This window comes from Aquila chrysaetos, chromosome 11 (assembly GCF_900496995.4).
Source record: "Aquila chrysaetos chrysaetos chromosome 11, bAquChr1.4, whole genome shotgun sequence".
Taxonomy (NCBI): domain Eukaryota; kingdom Metazoa; phylum Chordata; class Aves; order Accipitriformes; family Accipitridae; genus Aquila; species Aquila chrysaetos.
Genome location: NC_044014.1, coordinates 7,356,467 through 7,379,086, shown reverse-complemented (window position 1 = coordinate 7,379,086; position 22,620 = coordinate 7,356,467).

Here is a 22,620-nt window from a genome sequence, read left to right as displayed (position 1 = left end):
TGCCCTTTGCAGCCCAAAAGAAGCCAGTGGAGTCTCCTGCAGCCATTAATCAGACTATAAAAGCATGAGGCTGCTTACCGCTCGGTAGGGTTGCTACAGAGATAGTCTAGCAGGGGTGCGCTGCTGGCTAACGATACTTTATGTAATGACAAGCGCTCATAAAAATAAATGAATATACTTAGAATGATTTTACGAATACATATGGGAAATATTCACTGCACCTGCTCTCATGGAATGGGACTGCACTTAGCAGACCTCTTCTGGAATCGCATTTTCAGCCTAAATGGATTAGTACTTAAATTTATTATCTTCTTAGTCCAGACTGGACAGGACCAGAGCTGAGGTCCCTTGGGGAAACTTGTCATCCCCAATCATCTCATCAGCCAAGAATAAGACAGACTGCAGATCTCATACTAAACGCAGCTGTACAGCATCCTAAGGACTGGTTTGTGCCTGACTTCAGGCCTGACCATGAGCAATACTCGCTCTCCTGTTTCCTGATGAAGCAGGCTTCCAGCAGCTAGACAAGCCCTGACTAGTTTCCTGCTGCTTTGAAAATTGACTCCATATCCACATGCCTGGCAAAAATGTATTTTGTCCTTGTGACAACCCAAGGTCAGAGAAGGTCATTGACAAATAGTGATGACTTAATATAAAAATTAAAGCAAACCTTGCACTGAATTTGCATAAGTTTGGGGATTTTCAGCCTGTTCCAGGAAGCAAGATTCCCTGTAAATTCCAGTTCAGACAAGATCCCTCATCATCAGTGCTATCCAAAAGCCATGCAGGATTAGAAGCAAAACAATATCTGGAAAGCGACATTATTCATCAGCATTCCCTGCTAACATTCACATGTCTGGCTATTTCCAAATCACAAGCCTTATCTACCGCCCAGACAGAAGCCAGTCACAGCCAGCATGCAGAAGCTGTGGGCCATTTATCATCCTGGAGTTATTCATCTGTTTTTTTCCTTTGAATAGAGGAACGCCGAAGCTGCCTAACGCTAAAGCAAGACCCACCCTGTGCAGGAAAAGCTGTCGTCACCACAAAGGTGAGCTGCTCTCTGGTTCCACGAGGGTAAGCCCACAGGCACAAGTGAACTGCACAAAAACCTCCTCCTCTTCTGTTGTTCATCCCCTTTTTGGGAACTAACTTCAGTCCTCAGCACGGGCCAGACCGGGTCTGCCCTCTGTACCCACGGCCAAGAGGAAAAGGTCTTGCACGCTCCACCCCAAAAGCCAGCCCACAGCCAGGGAACAAAAGCCCAAATCGGACCAAAAGGACGTGAGCTGGTGGTGTTAGCCAAGGCCGGCAGCGCGATGCCACGCTGCCCCTTACGCAAGTCAAAAAGAGGAGGGGGTGTCCGTTCCGAACGGATAAAAAGACTCAAGAGGAAGAGGCAGCAGAACACCGCTCCTTGGAGCTTCCCTCCGAGCTGTTGGGTTATTCCTGCCGCAGGCGGAGAGGACGCTCATGGAGCAGGCACGGGTCCTCTGAGCACACCGATAGGGACGGATTGTGCAAGAGTCCCCGCAGGGGTGGGGAGAGACATTCACCCCCAGCCCACCTCCCACCCACAGCCCACGGCCCCCCGGAGGAACCGGTCCATCCTCCTGGAGCTCTCCACGGTTCCGTGCCACCACCAGAAGCTCCCAGCAGGGGCACGGGGACAACACCCACAAACGAACACTGTGCTGGGGCAGCGTCAGATCATCCACCTGCACATTAGAAGGAAAATCTTGGTGATTATTTATGCACCGTTGCACCACCTCATTTGCAAAGATTTATCACGGCCGTGGTGTCAAATTAGGGAAAACGGCTCTTTGCATACAAGATTCCCCAGGTTATGCACGCAAACAAGAGAAAAGAGCACCCAGGGCAGGCAAGGGTCTGGAACACTTCACAGAAAATGCAGAAGGAATGAGAAACTAAAATGAGATGCAAAGCAAAAGGATAAACCTGCACAACTTCTTCTCCTTGTGGGATTTATAGAAATACCAGGTTTGTCTTGCTTTCAGGCTCTGGAATATTCCTTACTGCCAAAGGCTGGGGCTTTTTCTTATTTGTTTGTTTTTAAATAAGGCTAGGTTTTTGGGTTTTTTTTTTCCAATGCCTACATATGCAGGCATACGTTTATGTGAAGTGTTTAACTTTTAAGTGAGATGTTTCCCCCAGACTTTGTGAACTTGGCCCATCACCTCAGGATCAGGGAGCAGCTCAGTATCTAATGTATCCTTGCTTGAAAACGCATCCCCTCACACGCGAAGGGCAGCAGTCAAATCCACTGCTTGGATTTGACACTGAGGGGGCCCTCCAATTTCTCTTGGCTTTCCTTGCCAGGCAGAAGTACGCAATATTGATATTAGGCTGCTCTTCGATTTTTGAGGCATTACATCTATTTGGCTCAAGCTGATGTTTTCACGTTAAGGGTGAGTAGACGATCTTCTCCTATACAAAGCACAAGCTCATGAAACCTGGGGGCTAACGTGGGCCTTTGCTTTGAGCTTGGATGCATTCCCAAGCTTGGCAAACATCTTGCCTGCGTTTTTTGCAGTTGCTTAAGAGCTCGGTGGAATGGTCGGGGCACTCTGCCAGACCTAGGTAATGGGAGGGAGAAAAACAGGCAGATGCAGAGTCATCGCCCATCTGTTTTCCCCTTGTAGTTCATACTAGATGCCTGGAAGGAAAGCTCAAGGCAAACAGCTATCAAACCTGAAGTCTTTCCTTCCCCTCCTCACTTGCAGTCCACCGTTTCCTCTCTTGGCACCTTGAGAGTCATCCCCTCCCTTGAGGAATCTTCTCCAAAATGAAGGTGAATAAATCCACCCCCGCACGCAGAGCCGAAGCATGCACCGGTTACAGACCAGCTGCCGACATTCGCATCCCTTGTTGAAGCCACCGAATCTGCACGTGCACCCACCCCGCCTTCCACCGGGACCCCCGGCTGCCGAGCACCACGCGGAGCCGGTGAGCATCCCGTCGGAGCTGCACCCAGGGAGCGGGCAGCGGTCCCGGTTCTCCTTCACCTCAGGAAAGCTGTGCAGACTTCACAGAGTGCAGAGGGCTTCCTACTTAAAGAAGGGAGGTCAGGCGTGACAGCTTGTCTCCAAGTCCCACACCCGGGGGCAGGAGACAGATCCTTGCCCAGGGCACAGGACTCTTCCCATCTACCCCATTCCCAGCACAGGGACTTCTGCATCGGCTCCCACGCCCCACCACAGGGGACGTGCCATAACCGACTTCGTTCCTTAAGCTATTTCTTTTGAAGTCCGTTGTACCAGAGCTAGACTTCATCAGTACCACCATCCTGGTTTTGTACACATCCAAACCGAGCACTGCCAATGTAAATGTCAGTGCAGCTCATCCTCCCCCTCAGCGCACGTCTGCATTCCCAGCGGAGGCAGCCAGCTGCAACAGGCTGATCTCATGCTTGTCTCCTCTACCTTAAAAAAAAAAAAAAAAATTATCTGCATCAACATCAGTAACAGGAAATTCACCTTAAAGGATCAACAACCAGATTCAATACCAGCCTTAGACGCCTCACCCAGGTGACACAACTCATTAAAAGTCTGCATGATTACTATAGGAATTTCACTATATGTGTCAATGCCTGGACCTATGCAGAAGCCTGTAATTTGCCATATGAAAAAGCACACTAAAGGGCTATCACAGGAATTTTTCACTAAAGCATCTACAATTCCTCTCGGAAATGTTTTTCTTCAGTAGGATTTGTGGGCAGGACCAAGCTCCACTATAAGTCATTTCTGCCTTACTGGCTTTGGCCCATTGGGATGGGGGGGGATGTTTTTCTAAGGAGATGCTTTAGAGCCTGAGGGCTGGGTTTGCTGCAGAGCAAACCTGTTCCCCAGAGCCGGTCTGTATGCGGGGCTCATGCAGCGCCCGTGGCCAGGCAGGGGTGATGATCACCCAGTCTCTGCTGAAACGCTCTTACACGTAGCTCCAGTCTGCTGCGCTGGAAAGGGAAAAATCCACATCTGGCTAAGAACAGAACGTATTTGGCAAAAGATTAAATTCTTAACAACGAACCGGTCTAGACATGGAGACATCTGGATACAGAGAACCTGCCACCCTCCCAGCAGCTTCTTCCAGCCGTTGATATCTTAAAAAGAAAATGCTCCTAATTTGTCTGACTTCAGTTCTAATCAGTCCCTCTCACTATTACTTCTCTTGCTACATAAAAGAGCCCTTTTAACACCAAGAACCATCTCCGTGAAGGCATTAGCATGCTCTAATGAAGTGCCCTTGCAGTATTTCCATTAGCTGAACAGGCATGTCTGCTTGACTTTCCCGCTGCCAGGCTGTTTTCTTGCCTCTGGTTCTTTTCTACCCACTCTCTACTTTTTCTACTTTATTTTAAGCACACAGATGGCAACGTTCTCCTCAGCGGTGGTCCCACCAGCAGCACGCACAAGCACCACATCCTCTCCCTGCTCCCACATGTTGCTCCCCTGCTCAGTCACCCAGGTTTGCCAGTCTGTTTTGATAACTAGTTTCCATCACGATTACAAAGATAAAAAAAGATACCAGCAAAAAAATAAGCACATTTCTCTGCTTTCAGCAATTTATCTCCATGTTAAAAAAAATGTACTAATGACCATTCTCCCATCAGTAATTGTCTTAATCCATCTGATCAAAATTCCTGTACTTATCAATTGTTTCAAGTTCTCATTACTCTTTTCTCTTTCTGAACTGCTATGCCGAAGGCATCTCCACCACCAACATGCAACATTTTCCTTTATTCAAAGAGCCCATTCAAGGCCTGGGTATCAGAGCTACCTATTTACCAGACATACAGCAGAAGGACGCATTTGCATGGATGCTGAATCAATCAGCTCAGAGCATTTCCAGTGACAAATTAAGCCTCATAGCTAGTGTGCAAGATAGTGGAAAATTATTGTTTTCCACTTTAATAGATGCACAAAGAGGTGTGAAAGTCAGAATATGCCATTCACATAGCAACAGATATATCTAAAGACTCCCGTCTTCAATTAATGGCTCAAACAGCAGCGCTACGCTCATGGCCAGGAAGAAATGTGTTACACGAATAGTTGCTGCAGTCAAATTGCTGGAAAACTGGAGAAGTTTATGAATATTTATTCTGGTCAATTGTATCCCTGAACAGTGTAACGTGCCAGGCTGTAACTAGCCTTCTTTCAAGCAAGAAGTGGAGTCTTTTATGAACTTATGACTGTGGCCAAGGTGTGGTTTTGCAGTGTGTGCTGTTCACAGGGCAAACAGAAAAGACTGCAGCATGCTCAGGAGTCTCCGGTTCAGTGCCTTATCTGGGTCTGCCTTTACAAAAAACCACTTGCTAACAACAAAAACAAAGCCCACAGATTTTCTTGAAGCCTGTCCTGGATGGCAGCCACTTATGCATGACCCAGCATGCAACAAGCCCAAGGGCATGGATGAAGGTGTGACAGTGGAGACCTGGAGGAAATGAGTAAGTACAAAGGAGCTGCATACAGCATAAAATCTAAATAGAGGAGAGACAATGGAAATGACCCATCCCAGACAGCCCAGAAGCTGAATTCCCACCATCAAAAGGCATCCTTAATCTCTTAATGCATTAAGGGATTCAGCAGTCCTCGCAACTGTCTAAGCATTTAAAGGTTAATTGCAACCAAGTTCTTTCAATGAAGTTATGCCAGAGAATAAAGGTTTCAGGAAATGAAACTGCTGTAATTAAGAGATTGAGCTCTCAGATTCCCATCTCCCAGAGCTTTGTGCAGTGCCTAACACTGACTCGTCAGTTTTTCTCTGGGATTCAAAACAATACAAATACATACATGTCTCTGTGAGGCTGAAGGCTTCGAAATCCAACAGATCGTTTCTGCTGGATCTAATTACTAAACCCAGGGCTGTATTTGGAAGACTCTAGCCATTTCTTTAAAACTCTTAGATGAATAACAGCACCCCAGATACACATACTTGAATCTTCTTTCCTGTGACTATTTTGTTAAGAGCTTTACTTTTGCTTCTCCTGCAGACTAAAAAAGACAAAGTCCCACAGTGACCCACAAAGAGGTATGCCATGAAAAGCTACATGGATGGGGATCACTTCTCTCTACAGCAGACGTGAATCTGGTTTGGTCACTTGTGGCAGCAATAGGCTTCATCATACCTGTATCTTTGTGTTTCCGTACTGCTTGGGTTGGCTGCGGCCGAGGCCCTTGACTGAGATTAAGGTAACTGGGAAAGACGTAGAAAACTCCTGAACGTGACACGAGAAATTGCTGGACATGGTAGGTAAGAGTGTAAGCAGTTGACGAGCATTACAGACAGCATGGTAAGGAATGGCTGGATTTACAGGTGGTGGCAGAGGAATTACGTGAGAAATGGCCAAATTTCACATAATTGAAGGGGACTACCAAGAGCCTGGTGGGGAGCAGTCTTGCAAGGCCAGCACTGCCCAGGTAATCACATCAGTAATAGCAGCTTCAAACATAGCCATGACATTTCCAGGCAGAGCCACATAACAATTTCATGCCTTAGTCCCACCAGAATCAACTCATTCATCTAGCATTCAGCCCATTTCATACAGGGGGAGCTCCGAGAAGAGAGTGTTTGGGAGCAAAGCAGACAAAAACCAGATCATCTGCAGATCATCTGCCTGCTTGAGATAACCTCTGCGTAAACCTAGAAAATACTCTTAATCAACTGGTGTCTCACAGCTCAGTCTCCTACTCTGGGACAGTGTTTGTCCCATTGAACAGGGCAACGACAAGCTGATGTGTGGGGCTGGCATCCCAAACCCAGAACTGATTCTTTCTTGGTCCAGTCTCTTTCATATCAAGCAGCTCTCTTCCAAGCCCAAGACCATTTTAAGTGCAAAAAGAGATGCCCCAAAGCAGACACAAGAACAAGCTCTTAGCCCAGCATACAGGATCACTTGGACTAAGCTTGAGTACATTAAGTCCATTTTTTCCCCTGCTGTCTTTAAACAAGTGCCTAGCAAGAGACCAGAGAGGTGGTCGATGCCCCATCCCTGGGAACATTCAAGGTCAGCTTGGACGGGGCTCTGAGCAAGCTGATCTAGTCGAAGATGTCCCTGCTCATTGCAGGGGGGTTGGACTAGATGACCTTTAGAGGTCCCTTCCAACCCAAACCATTCTGTGATTCTAAATGTAAGATCAGAGCTTTGCTAATTCAAAATAGTAGAATACCAAGAATGTAAGGGAAGGGGAAGGAAAGAAGCATTGCTATCCTACAAAAAGCATGACAGTTGGGCCAGTGGCATTTCACTTGGATGGAACCAGATCTTTACTCTGTTTTCAAAATGAAATCAGAAAGCGGGATTAGTGTCATGCCAGGAACATCACTATTTTCAAAGCAAGTCAGGAAATAAGTTGGATTTTCTCAGGAATATTCGTGACTCAAAATCTCTCCTTTGACATCCTGTGTGCCAGTGGTTTAGGACTCTACGTATTTAAAAATGCTTTAAAGCCCAATTACCGCAGTAACATCTAAGTGCTTTGTTCCAATTTCACATTGTGGGGGAAGAAGAAACTAAATAGGCAAGCCCAAGAAATGAACTTTTGGAATTATCTTTTAAGATAGGGATTTTTTTAGCTGCTTTACACACTTTTGCTTTACTGCCAGCTTCAGGGAGTAGCTTAAAACTGAAACATGAAGGTACAAGTACACCCTTGCAACATATTCTCTTACAAGAGGACAGGCGGTTTCCTCCAGGTCTGTTATGACTCCAGATACATTCTGCATGGAAACTGCCCAGATGGCACAAAACCAAAGTCCTGCTTTTTACTGCTTCTTATAGTATTGGTCAATTTGTTGTCCCCGGGAGGGAAAATACTCACTTAGTCTTGATCTCATTTCTCATTAGCAAGGTTGCTACATGAAATATCTGACTTCAGATCCAGAAAGACCAGCTGCAAAGGGAAAGGCTGATAAGCAACCAGCAGGAAGAGTCCTCAGTCTCAAGGCGTATGCCGTGGAAATCCCAATAATGATGTGGACTGCTAAAAGCTGCAATGAATCTTTAAATCTGGGAGGAGTCAGACAGGGAAATAAGAAGAAATGCAATTTGGCTGCTACATTTAGCATTCAATTCACCACTTGCATAACAAAGACAAGACATCATTCTTCCAATTAACGTGGCAAGTAAAAGAACCAGTGATTAATACTAAGTGTTTGAATGTTCTGTTATAGGATGTTAACAACCCTCTAAAACTGAGAATTGGTTCCAGGCACCTTGGACACTCAAGACCACTTCTTCAGAGCCATGGAGAGCCCTGTGAGAGATACCAAGGTCAAACTCAGGAAATTAGCTTTCATCTGTAACACAATAGCAACGCAAAAAAAATTATGATTTCAACTAAGCCTGAAAAATAAGCCCCATTCCATTTCACTAGCTTTTCGACAGTGATTAGGGCAGCATTTTAGAGCGATGGATTCGTGGAAGCCCCATTTGAGCTCAATTTTAGAGATGCAGATGATCCCCCTATGAGAAGACAGAGCACTAAAAGTTAAGGGCGTCTATCTTAAAATACACCTATGATGAAATCCAGCCTAAGTTCAAATGGGACAAGATTGCTTTTATGCAGCTCTTTGCAGTACAAGACATCTGGCATCTCAGACTCATGCAGCATCACTGGGAACAGCGTCGCCCCTATACAATATACAAAGCAGAAAGCTGCTTCAGCAGGGATTGCTGGGAGGTAAATAGGAACGGCACAGTATAAAAAAAAGGTATGAGAAAGACTAGGGCATGACAAGACTGCTGCAATGTTAATTTTACCTAGCGTCTACAGAGAATGTCACGTCTGCACATCAACACAAGGAGTTCTGACTGCTCGGTTGATAGGGGAGAGGCTCTGCGATGGAAAGAATCTGCTTCGCGTAGGTGTGCGTGCACACAGGCGTACATAGGGACTGAGGTACAAAATTCAGTCCCTTTTCTGTAGGGGACCTACCCCCGAGGGCTCTCCCTAAGCTCAGGCTGTGGGGGTTCATGGGTGAGAAGGGAGTACCATCCGGGCGGCATCGCCTCTCCAAACCTGGGAGCAGCCGCTGCTGGCAAACTGAGCTGAAAGGTTTCGTGTCCTGCAAAGGCACATTTGCCATGAATAGCCGAACTCCACAGGCTAACAAAGGTGAGCCTAAAACTTCATCTCCACAAGATGAAAATCAAGAAGAGTTCATACAGTCTTCTCCTGACAGTAACAAGAGCAAAACCACCAGCCCGTGGCAGACATGAGAGATGCTCCTTAATGCGCTGCTGGAAAGTGCCCTGTTACTGTACCAACACTACCTGCTCAGCTCAGCACAGAAGGGAAGGTCATTCAGAAATTAAATTCTAAAAGAGACACTGCACATTTAAAAATGTCCAGCCTCAGGAGGACAGAATTGAGTTGTTTATTCAGGAGGAAGCATGTCTGGCTAACGTTGAGTTTGCATTTAATTGGCACCAATGAACAATAAAGTTGCAAACTCCTTTCACTAGTGCATGAATGTGCAGAAAACAATCTGCCACAGAACATTATATAGGAAATATTGTCCTTCAGCACCATGCAGCCTTCTGCCATGTGAATCACAGCCCATTTAACAATGACATTGATGCTAAGCTTCTCAGAGGAAGGAAAGGCAGCTCTGGCCATTACACACCAGCCAACATCATTAGGGTCAATTACCCTATTAGCACTGAAACAGACCTTATATGTGAACAGGGAGCTTCAATACGCTTCAAGCACCGCTTTCAACTAGAGATCAAAAATGGGCACATGAAAATATTCAGCTACTTACAACCAGCACTCAGCACCTAGCAGAATTGGATCCCTAATTAGGATTTAATAAGCTGGTAATTGTAATGGCAATGGTCTCATTAGCCTGATGCCTCGTTACTGTGAGCACAGATCAAGTTGAGAAAGCCAGTCAACCTTGCAAGCCTTTCCAAACAACAAGACTAGAGCTGATTAAAGCAAGCACTGCTTTTGTGGCAGTTCCTAATGAAAAGTGAATTCATGGCCAATGGGAAACCAACAGTAATTTGTGTCACTCTTTTTAAGGACATCTTTAGTGAGAGGCATGGGACCAGGAAGTTTGTTAATACTAAATAAATGCCAAAAATAGAAAGGAAGAATTTGTAGTCAGCACTACAAAATCAGGAACGCTGGACTGGAACAACGTTTGCTCCAAAGACAGTTCATGGAAATTACTAATGACTGCTCATTGTAAAATCTCTAAAGCAGACCAACACGTTTCTGAATCATGAAGAACTTAATGGCCTTTGGTTACCCGTTATGTTTATTTAAGCTGTCACTTGAGGTATACACTTGGGCACTGCTCAATAGCAGGTGAAATCATGCTGGATTTTCACTGCAGTGTTCAACTAGCCTTTGATCAAACAAATGTCTGTCTGGTGATTCTCATCTGCCTGTTTGTACAAGATCATAGCTACAGGTCCAGGATATAGTTGTGCACTTACTAATAATAGAATTGCAATGTGCTTTATAGATTTTTTTTTTTTTTTAATTTCAGGAATTTAGAGAAAAAGCCAGACCATTCCATGAAAAAAATTGGAGCAGAGATGCCATCTCATGCCAGGCAATGCCCTAGGTGCCAATCAATTAAGTATTTCTGAATGCAAATCAAGAAGGCAAGGCCTCTAGGCTCTATTGCTCACCTTCTTTCAATCAAGAACATTAAGTTTACTGAGGCTAGGATTTTGCAGCAAGTCATTTTACAGCATCTTTTCACAAGGAGCAATGTGAGCAGAGAGCTGGTAAAATGAATTCAAAAGAATCGACCCATTAAAAGCAAGTATTGAAATGGCTTCAGCAAAACCAAATCATTAACGAAAAGGACACTTCTGGGATTGATTTCTGGGTATCCAACTAGACAGTTTTAAAGTTCCTGCGAGGGGTTACCAAGGCACAGACATATATGAAAAGTCTCGTACAAAAGGGAAGTTAAACTCTTCAAATTGATAGTCTTATAATGGATGAACCATTTTTTTTTTTTTTTGTGGTGAAAAGATGCCTGCAAAACAAATCTTTATATAGACTGCCTTTCAGTCAAAAAACACAATGACGTACCACAGAAAGCAAACTGTGCTGTTACCCTCGTGAATCATTTTAGGCTGGCACAGGATGTATTTGCACTGAGGCCTTGGAGCAGCAGTCACCAATTACACACCACATAGATCGTCACCGATATCACCTGGCAGCTGTTAGGTGACTGTTAAGAAAAGTAGCAATGCTCACGGCCACCAAAAATGGAGAAATCCCTCAGGAGCCTGAAAACACGATTTTTCAGTGGTTAAGGGGGTCTTATTTATTAAGCTGACTTTAGCACTAGTGCTCCCAAGAGCCATTCTCCTGCACAGGTGCTGGTATCTATCCAATTCTGCAGGCAGCTGGTTCAGGGAGGGCACACAGCAGAAAACCACTCACTTGCCTGGTTTTGCTGGGCTGTTTCTTTGTTTAGTTCCCTGAACCAGGTCACCTCGGGATCAAAAAAAAAAAAGAAAAGAAGCGCCAATATCATCACTTTGAACGTCAATCGTGTGCTTACAGAGTTGACAGTGAATAAAAAGTACCACTTAGAGATGCTAATATACACAGCAAGACCATTAAAGATAGCCCAAGACCAGTACAAGAGAATAAACAGGAATTTCACACAGGGAGTTAACACAAAAGAGGAACAAATAGCTGTGACACAAGGAAGCCTTGCTGCCTGCTATTGCTTTTATACCACAGGCAATGAGAAATCCAGCAATGAGAGGGTTCAATGAGAAAGTCTTTGTGAAAGGCTCAGTCGGCCTTCAGAGAGCTTGTTTCAGCCGAAGGTGCTTCAGAAAGCTCGTGACTTAGGTCTGACGAAGGGATTCCTACCGGCTGGCCCCCGTGGTAAGATGTCCCGCGCCTGCGCTGCCGGACCAGCGACGAGAACAGCCCCCCCGGGCAGCGAGAACGCCGACTGCGGCAGGCGGGACACCGAGGCACCCGGGCAAGTTCGGTTCTTGGTCTGCCTGCGCTTTGTCTTAGGAAACCACTTATTGTCTGGGATAATCTCGGGAAAATGCTCATTGTCTGGGATAACTGCGCTGGTTCAGGCTTTGGTGACCGGCTTCTGTCGGTGTCCACATCTCGGAAGTCCCAGCTCCTCAGGGTAGAGAAATGGAAAGGTCACCCCACCTTTTCCTTTGTTTTAGTGCCACAACAGCTGAGCACGAAGCTGTAGTTTTGTCTCCTTCAGCTTCTCCCCCCCCACACCAGAGCTATGGAGGCTGCAACCTCCTCAAACTCCCACCCACACTCCAAGAGCGCTCAGATGAGGCACGTGGACCGGGAAGGCTGCCAAGCCACCAGGGCTTGAACATCAAGTGATACGACATCTCTAACAAAAAACCTTTCACGGAGTATTGGAGGGTACTGCAAGGACCGGCCACCTTCCTCATACTAGGTGGGAAAGGAGGAGCTCAGTATACAGTGCCTTCCTCCAGCTACAGAACAAGAGGCTGCACTGGTCTGGCCTGTGAACTGACCAGGATTTGCCCATCAGCCTCTCTGGTACCCCTGTCCATACGTTGCATGTACTTTTGTGGAGTTTTACTAGTAGAAATTATATCCGATCCTCTTAATTTCCTGCCTTGCACAGAGCAAGGAAGGAGCAGCTTGTATGGCTTAATGCCTCCTCCTGCTGTCAGGTGGCTGGTTTTTATTGCATTGGTATGAAACCTGTGGGCAGCAGGCAAATCAACTGGGCAGCACAGGAGCGGCAAGAGGAACATCAGAGTCAGGAGAGGATCTGTTCATCTGGCAGCAGTTACCACCTCCACATCCCTCCGTGAGGCAGAAATGCAGAGGAAATGTGATCTGAGAAAGGCAATTCCAGCAAACGAACGTGCTGTATTGAACACGGCCAGCTGCGCTATGCAACTGCTCTTTTGAAGGAAACAGATACCTCATTGCCAAAAGCACCATTTCTAGAGACCAAGCAGCACCAGCCACAGCTGTATCTACTGCAGTATTTAGAAGGTGCAATCTCCATCAAAACCCTGCTGTGCATCAGGGGAACGCACAGCCTAAACCAGACAACGTGATGGATAGCAAGGCAGAGAGGACGTCAAAATCCGACAAAGACTACCTCAAGCTTGTCAATTATTTAATAAAGCAAGAAGAGCCTGCATTTGTACTCTGTGCAGCATCATCTATGGGGAAACAGAGCCGGTAGGGCTGGTAAGAAGACAGACAGGTACCCTGCTCTGTGAAATTCCCAAAACTGAGATGAGGAAAAGCCATTATGTCCTCTTCATGGGTAAGGAATGGAGGCTTAGCGTGACTAAAAGTCACATTTTAAAAGTTAAGTACCTCAATACGTGGAAAAGCATCTGGAGTACCAGAAAGAAGAGGGCTAAAAAGTATCTGACACTGAGCTCCACTGATTTCAGCAGCATTTCCGTACTCAGATGCTTTTTTTAGCAGTTGAAGTGGATACCAAAGCGACTGGGTATGGCTGAGGTGCAGCAAGAAGTGAAATACAAGTTTCCAAAATCACTGGCATCCTCCCTCTCACCCCCCATACCATGCTGCAATTTCTCTCCAAAAATTGTATTCTGATCTCCATAGTCTGTGCAGATTCAACAGTTCGGGGCACGGGGAGCTCTCACATCCCCAGGCTCCCTCAGTGGCCAAACAGATGGAGAAGGGGCAGCAGAGAGAGAGCAAGTCGAGAGACTACAAAGCATAAACTGGTATCACGATAACAAGGATGGCCCAAAAAAGCCAACCTGCAAATAAAACCGGGGGCAGCAAAGAGCAACACTAGGATTTACAGCCTTTGTGGGTTCAACTCTCAGAAACAGTCCAGACTTTCACCCGGGAAACACAGTACATGCAAATGTCAGTGCACAGCAGCTGGGAAGCGAGCAGGACCTGAGCCCACACCACCTCATCCACGCGCTCCCCCCACGCTCCGAGCAGTCCTGTTGGCTTCACAGCATGTAAGCAATCATGGCAGAACCAGGACTTTCCTACTTGCCTTATTCCGGAAGGCTTTGTGGAATTGTTGTGCAAGGGACTGTCAGACTAGTAATCTGTGTGAGGCAAAGCAGAGCTAGATTTTTATTTTTTCTTAAACTTATAATTCCGTCGTAAATATAAGTGCTGAATGCTTTTTTAAATTGTTCATAAATTGCATTATACTAACATTAACATTAATTTTTATGTTAGTGAATAATTGTACTTTGTGGAGTTCAATGCATTACACCAAGCAAAATCTGATTTTAAGCAAAGGAAAAGATCCTGCAACTGGAACAAAAAGTCTCTTTATGCTAAAGCAATAAAGTTATTTATCAAAAGTCACTGGGGGGTTTCCCACAAAGGTATACATTTCCTGATACGGAAGGTAACAACCAGCTTTTGATCTTGATGTGGTCACTGGGACTACAAGAAATTTCTGTTGGTTTAATTGCCCACCAAACCACAGCAGCCCAAAGACACGGGCAGAGATCGGAGGATCCCTTCCTGCAGGACCAAAGCTGTGATTTGCAGAGGGAGTTCAACACCCTTTTGAGGGCCTGGGTGTTGCACCAATCTAATTCATAACTTCATCCGTTCTAGATATCTATTACTGCACTTGAAGAGATGGGGGCAGGGAAGGGACTGATGCTGATCATGTTCAAGAACATAATCTTGAAACGCCAGCCAGAGTACTTCAGCGGCAGGAGGGTGGGCCTGAGAGCGTGCAGGAGGGGGAAGCCTACAGAGAAGAAAGGTGCTTCAAGGCACAAGCTTTACACCCGGGAGATGCGGGTTAAGATCCCCACTCCCCAGCAGAAGTCCTTCACGAACACACGAAGTCAAGAGTGCCTGTTTCTCCCCAGGAGATACTATCGCCTCCCAGGTTCCGGGATGCGTTATGAAGAAAATTACCTGAAATGCTGAGAACTACAGAAAAATCTCAATAACAAGAACTCCTGTAGTCTACAAAGGCTACTCTGGGACCGTAGCAGGGAGGCAGCCACTGCATCTGGAGGCTTGCGAGGAGCCTCTTGAGATGGTTCAGACAAGCAGAGCCAGAGGTACCAAACCTGCAGCTTCCCACACACAAAGACCAGCTGTCCCGAGCCACTAACTCCATTTCTGCAGACAGAAATGACATGGCCAGGTTAAGGGCAATAGCAAGAAGTCTTACTAAAACTTGCAAAGTTGCCGTTAAACTCGCCCTATAAAGCTCTTCCAAACAGTGTTGTTCTCTTTCTTCAGGCTCTATAAGCACACACTCACACGGAACAGAAACTTGACAAGAGGAAAGACAAGCAGGGTCAGGTTAGGTGACCACAGTCTCCTTTCTGTCTGTCTGCTATAAAAAAAAAAACATCAGAAACGCGACTGACATTTCTGGCATTCCTCCATCCTTCCTCTCTGAAGGCACACCGAGCACAACGCAGGCTCAGCAAGTGCAGGAGGTCTGCACGCTGCTTCTGCTCTCTAGAAAGTCAGCAGCGAAGACTCCCATGTGGAACACGACTGGGATTTTTGTTTTAAGACTAGGCAACAGCTCGGGTAGGTTAGAAAGCAGCACGCTCTTACTGTTAACGAGCGTGCCAGGAGGACTTGCTCTCCCCAGCAATCGTTGTACGAGTTCAGGTCGGACTGTACATGCCTATGTTAGATCAGATGACCTTCAACAACATTTTGTGCAATATTATGTTGCTACTCAAAGCCACAGGTTTCTCTACATTTACCCAGAGGCCAGGCAGCTCTGTTACCTGATGGATAAGTTTATCTATCCGTGCACTTAGAGGCCTGACAAGATTTGACAAAGTTTGCCTCTTCTGCCCAAAGCAATTAGGCATTTACCCCATTTGCTCCTCAGCAGCACCGTATTTGCTGTCAGGGGGAGAGGGAATAGCCCAAAGAACACCTAGCAATCAAACACGCTGTTTGGCAGATACCGCAGGCTGACCATTTGTGTTGCCACACGATGTATTTTCTTTAGCCTTTTCGGTACTGCCATCCCTCAAGAGCTGTGAGCAGAGCCATTTGGTTTGGGCGAGCCTTTCCACCCCTCCATCAGAGATGCTCAGAAAACACCGCAAGCAAACTGAGCCCACATCATGTCCTTTACCAAGAAATGGTAAAGGAAATAATCTGCCATGAAGTCTCCAAGGTCAAAGACTCCAGCAGACTCTTAACATTTTGCCTAATTTATCGTTCACCAGTTTCTCTATGTTTGGATACTTCACTTAAGCCACAGTTTAACACAACATCCCTATTCGGTTTGTGCATAATTTAAGGAACAGCTGAATGCCATTTCCTTCCTTGTGCAAGAGTGGATGCAGCCGCATGTCTGAGCACTTCGCTGCACAAACACCTCGAGTTAAAACAACAGCATCTGGTATTTTGCAGGGAAACTCCCGCCGAGTTCAGTGGGGGCAGAATAGCAACCTTCACCATTCATTTTGTCCATCACCTTTTGTTTCACTGTTTTCCTTACAACCATCACTTCATTTTGTGGGGCGAGTTTTGTTTGTAGCTCTATGACTTCAAGAAACTTAAAGTATATTTTCTTATTAAAATACAGACAAGAAAAATGTTACTCTGCAGTGAAATAAACCTCTGACATACTGAAGCAACAGCTGGCACTGCCTGATGGCTAGACACATTCAACCCATCTTCAAATATACGGACGTCCCCAAGGAATCCCTCTTAGTATCTTTCAGTAATCAGGCAGATTACGGAAAGTTGGGTGGTTTTCACGTCTTCAACTTCCAGGAATTTTCCGCCAAGCAGGAATAAGCCTTTCTGGCAGCTCTGACTCAAGAGTGAAAGGCAGAAGAAGTGACAGGTTTGGACAGCTTGAGAATAAAACCAGAGAGAACGCACCTGCAAATGACATCAACTTCATACATATTGAAGCAGACTATAAAAAAGAGACAGCAGAAGAAAATCATAGTTGTAGGAACCCACAAATCAGGAGAACCTGACTGACAGCACAGCAACACCTAGAGAATAGCAGACTAGAATTGTTGGTAGAAAATTTAAATATATTTAAATTAATTCCCCCAATCCCAAGAAAATGATTATGTTGACACTGGAAGTACCTAAGTTTTCAATCTGTTTTGAAACATCAAGCTGCCTGTATTTTCATCTTTTCTGCAATACAACCATTAAGAAGAATTAAAATGCAACATTGCTAAATGATTGCCAGTACATCATCCACACAGGAGAGAGAGATTAAAGCTGCTTTGACAACTGCAGCCTCATCCAGCTGCAGGAGAACATTGCTTATGATAAAAAGCCTACTCCTGACCAGCACTGAAGGACAGCAGCTCAGAAGGAAAAGGGTACAGACAGCTTTAACACAGTGTAAAGCCTCTTCAGAGTGCATTTGGACAGCCAGAAGCACAGATTGCGGAGCAGTTAAAACAGGCAAGATTACTAAATATCCAGGGGAATTCAGGTCATGCTATTTCTCCTTAGAAAGGGACAAAGAGACCACTTACCTGCACTGTCATCCTTCCTTAACTGAGTAGTCTTGTCCTGTCCCATCCTTTCTCCTCACAGCATCTGCTTTTAGAGATGCACAGAGTTGCCCAAAGACCACGCCGCCCTAGGGCTGGGAGGGAAGACAGGGGTTTGAAGGTGTTCAGCCTCTCCAAGTCAGAAGACACCGGATCGCCGAAACAGAGACAATACTTGACAACCACATGGAAAACTGAATTTCAGACACAACTCAGGCAATACATTGGAGAAGCTAAAAGGTGCTGAAATTGTGCCTGTAGAGGCACACACAAGTGTTGCACAATCTTAGTACGTGATCGAAGACAAGCGCTTCCAAGTGGTGAAGTGCTCTCTCCTTTCTGTTCATGACTTGCCATGTTCAACATGACCTGGGAGCTTTATTATTAGCTCTTCATGAGTCTGAAAATTCTCAGAGATTAGTATTTAGGGCTGAGCCAGTTGTTTTCTGAAATTTATCTAGCCAAGAGAAGAATTATTTCTTCTGTACGAATATCACTCTTTTGCTTTAAATTCAGTTTATTAGCCCTAATTTGACTGAAATAAAAATAAAGTAAGCCACAATGGCTCAATTAAAAGCAGCCAGATATGCTGGGGGTTTTGTTGTGCATATATAGCCCACAGAAGAAATAAAGAGAATAATGTAATAATGGCCAAAGCATTTGTTTGTATTCAACACAAGAGGAATTCATGAGACTAAAGTAAGTTTGAACTAAGTCACTCTGAGGACACAGACCAACAGAAAGTTAAATTAGCTCCACTGGGAACTAATTTCACATACATTATTTTTCAGGATGCTTTTAAAAATCAATAAAGCTCTTGAAATACTTTAAATACAACCAAAGACTAGCTGCAGAGTAGCTTTATCAATTTAAGAGTGGAGATTTGTTCTACCCTGGAAATTGCTGAATAGAAACACAAGCACCATTTGGTGGTACAAGCAATAACATCCTCCCCAGCCCAACACGCACCTCCAGCCTAGGCATGGTGGCTAGCAGTTCTCCCACCATCAGCATCTACACGAACGCTGAGGAATCCTGCTCTCCTCAGCACCCTTTTTTCAGCACATAGCTCTACACTTTGGAGCGTGTGGAAAAGTGCCCTCTCTTAGCCAAGAGCACAGTCAGTGCTGCTCTGGCAGCAGACTGGTTTTGTAGTTTGCCCAGCGTGATTCAGCTTTCTAGTCCATTCTTCCCCAAAGTCCAAGGGAGAGCTGTCTTATCTGCTCACTTGTGTAAATACAGAGCAGAGGACAATCTTTTGTTTTCCTGTTTATTAGGCAAATTATCTACCAGCCCCAAAGATTAGCCACGGGCCATATACACACTGTCATTACACCTTTAATTAAAAACTTTACTGCAACGCATACGGCACACGCACAAGGGCCTCGGGTACCACTGCACACCCAGCCTGCACACAGCTGAGCAGAGACCCTCGGAGCAGCCGTGCCAATCGCACGCAGGTTTTGGAAACAGAAAGCCACAATTTTGATTTCTTACAAAAGAGCCCAGAGATGACTGGCTTCAGGAGGGGCACAGTGGTTTTGGTAAATATGCCTCAAAGGTGATTCCTGAAATTTGCAGATCACTGACTGGTCTATTTTAATATAACAATCAAAGAAGCAAGCGTGATGATAGGCAGTTTCAACAACAAGGCATTAAAGCACCCTATAGATGAAAGAGACCACTCTGCAGCAACAACTACAAATGTTAAACCTCAGCCAGAGCGGCTGAATTGCTGCCAGACTGCTCTGCTTGGTCTCCTTTGCTCCATTTAGATCTTCATATGAAAGTAGATTCTTAGAAGACGAGTAGCTGTGTTGGCAAGCAGACAAGAGGACCTGGTAAGTTATAAGCTTGCTTGCTTTCTTGTCCTGTATCAGCAAATCATGAAGTGGCTGATGACTAGTTAGTCTGAGTTCAGAGAACTTGCAGCAAAGACAGAGTTGCAGAAACTCTTTGCTAAATAAAATAAATATTATCACACCAAAAGTCTTTCTTGTTTCCTTTTACCCAAGGAAATCATCTTGATAATTCTCAATTCATCAGCAGGAACAGAGCATGACATCACAAATTCCCATTTGAACTCCTGTCATCTGTGATGTAAGAGTTTGGACACTTGAGTCTGTTCAGTGTAAGTCTAAAACTTAGCTGTGTGCTAAAACGGTGTGCTATAAAACATGAGTGATGAGGGCTTGTTTCAGTAGTTTATAGCACAGATACATGGCTTCATACGACAACAAATGTAGCTGAGTTACAATAGGGCGGATCATTCAACAAGCACGTGGCAAGTGAGATCCTTTGATACAGATTTCCCCAGGGTGTTGGTGAGCTCTCTCATTGAAAGCTCTTTACAAAGCTACCATGAGATAACGGAGAAGCTTTTCCACATGAATAAATTGTCATTCGAAAGCTACAGAGCAGGAACTGACAGTGCTCACAACAGAGAGAGGTCACCCGCAGAATACCACAGCGCTGGGGTCATGCTAATTGCTGTGTTCATAAAAAGCTGAAAAGAAGGTGAACAGTGAAACGCAAAGTTCACGTGCCATCATCCAGGGAAGTAAAGAGGATTGACTACAAAGAGCTATAGGACTTCATTTCACTAAGCAATGGGGTGAGAGATCCAGATTACGTATGTTTACATTGACTGACAAAATGATGCATTGGGAAAACACGATCCTAATTTTACTTTCACAAGGAGGAGCTACTATTACCCCCAAATGACATCTTGAGATTATAACACATAGCTCTAAGAAGTGTTAGCAGTTATTAAGAAAAGGCAAATTCAACGCTGCGAATTATTAGAAAAGAAAGAATAAAATGTTATTATGCCAAAACATGAATGAGGTGAAGGATTGTGTGTGTAGTTTTTCAATTCATGACACATCCCTGGAGGGAAACATGAAACAGAAGTATGCATGGACAATTTTGTCTTACTGCATGGGTCTCTCCTGCGTATCTGTACTCAGTAACTGTGACATTCTCTTAAGTAGAAGGTTGGAACCATAACTGGAAAGCACATGAACACTTGAACATGCTTTCACAAGTTATGACTGAGGGAACAAATAGGATAATGAGATTATTTACATTACAATCACCAGGTATGATGCGTCTCTGTATTTTAAGGGAAATGGTCCTATAGCTTGGAAGAAATTCTCCCTAAGATTCATTCCAACAGACTAAACCATCAAAACTGCGTACCTTGAACAACTCAGGCTATCTAAGCAACAAGGTGCCTGCTCAGTAAAGACTCAATACAAAAGTCATTAAGGAAAAGAACTGAACAGGCCTGCTTTCTTTCTGCTCTTGCACAGGTAGCACAGGTCCTGCCTGGCAAGTTCTGCTTCCAGCTCCTTTGATGAGATGGGTTCAAGTACCAGCAGGCCATGGCTAGTAACAGAGACCCAAAAACGGAAATCTTGAAGTGCATCCATTTAGTGCTGTGTGGTATCTGCTGGAAAAATCTTTTGCTTCACATTGACCATACGGGGAATTTAAGTTAGGCACCTTAACAACTAGGTAATGTTATGACTGCATGCCTTGACCCATTTCAAACATGAGTCCTATGTCACTGCTCAGCCATTCCTGCCATGGGAACAGGTTACTATGAAGATACGATGTGAATTTGCAGTCCATCAGCTATCCCAGGGTAATGGACTGTGTAGAGGCTTTTTGGGTGTATGCTCACAGGGCAATTCACTTTGCTGGTCGCTATATGCTTCTGTAGGACAGCAGCATGCTGACAACACACCTCATCCACAAGGTAACGTCTACCGACCATCCTGAGATACTCATTTATGAACTGTTCTCTGTACAAAATCATTCGATTTGCTGATAGATGGCAAATGGTGTTAACAAATAAATTACCTGCGGCCCTCTAATAGAAACTGGCGATGACCCAGATCACCTCAGAAACTAACAGTTTTTCTTAAGGAATGATTAGTTTGAAAAACAATACTAAAGAGGCAATAAATGCTATTACTAAATTCATTCTGTTGTCATCATTAGGGGAGTCAACTTTCCTGTTCTGTGCTAATTAGATCAGTTAGCAGAAGCTCAGAAAGAGGAACATTAACCAAGTGTATCTGGAGCATCCCAGGGACAGAGACAGCTCGAAGGGATTTCTGAGTACTCACTGCCTATGAAATTTTGGAATCCCCTTAAACCAGTCATTCAAGTTAGGTCAAGATATATGGGTTTAATCCTTCCACTCCCTCTAGCAAAGTACAAAGCACTTTGTGAAGGAGCTTTCAACTGAGGCCAAATTAGCAAGTTTGTCTTGTTTTGTTAATGCAGTAATGCTGATGATCTGTGCCTCCTGACAGAAGGTAAGACTTCCCCTCCCATGTGATTCTGCTCCCAATGCAAAGCCAGTGTAGTTCAGTGCTGATGAAGATGAAATTTAGATTCTCCAACCTTTTTCTGTTAACAGGTGCTATGGGTATTAAAAATATCTTGTTAGGCCAGTATCACACCAATGTATGCTATAATAAGTAACGTTCTCTGGGACAAAATTACTTCCTCTGACCTATAATTACTAGAATGACACCTGCCAGAGTAAGTCCACCCCTGGTTCACGCCTTCTGTGACTACCAATACCTGAAGTTTGTAAGCCTACCAAAAAGATCATTGTTTATCCTAGATTAAATCCAAAATTTAAGTCTTGCAGTGCTATAAGCATAGTGCACTCAATACGACTGACCGTCTTGCACCACCTTGCCTTGGAGACCAGCAGACAAAAATCAGAGACAGATGACCCATAGTCCTTTCCCTTGGAGGAAAGATCCCTCTCCTCTACCAGCCAGAGAATGCTTCCCAAGAGAGCTCCAGAAAGAAAGATCAGACTATGTGCAAATTCTCCTCTATCTTACCTAGAAATAAAAGATCAAATAGGACTGAGACCTCCATTTCCTTTCACAAAAGTTGCAGTAGTTACCGAGATCAGACTCTGTGCGGAGCGTGTGCATGAGTACGTGCTACAGCACTGCCATGACTTGCATGCATCAGCCAGCAAAGCAACTGCACTGGAGGGCTCCATCCTCCCCTGCTCACGCTCGGCCAAAGGGACAGCACAGAGAAGGCTGCACCTCGTACTAGCGAGGCGCGTGGAT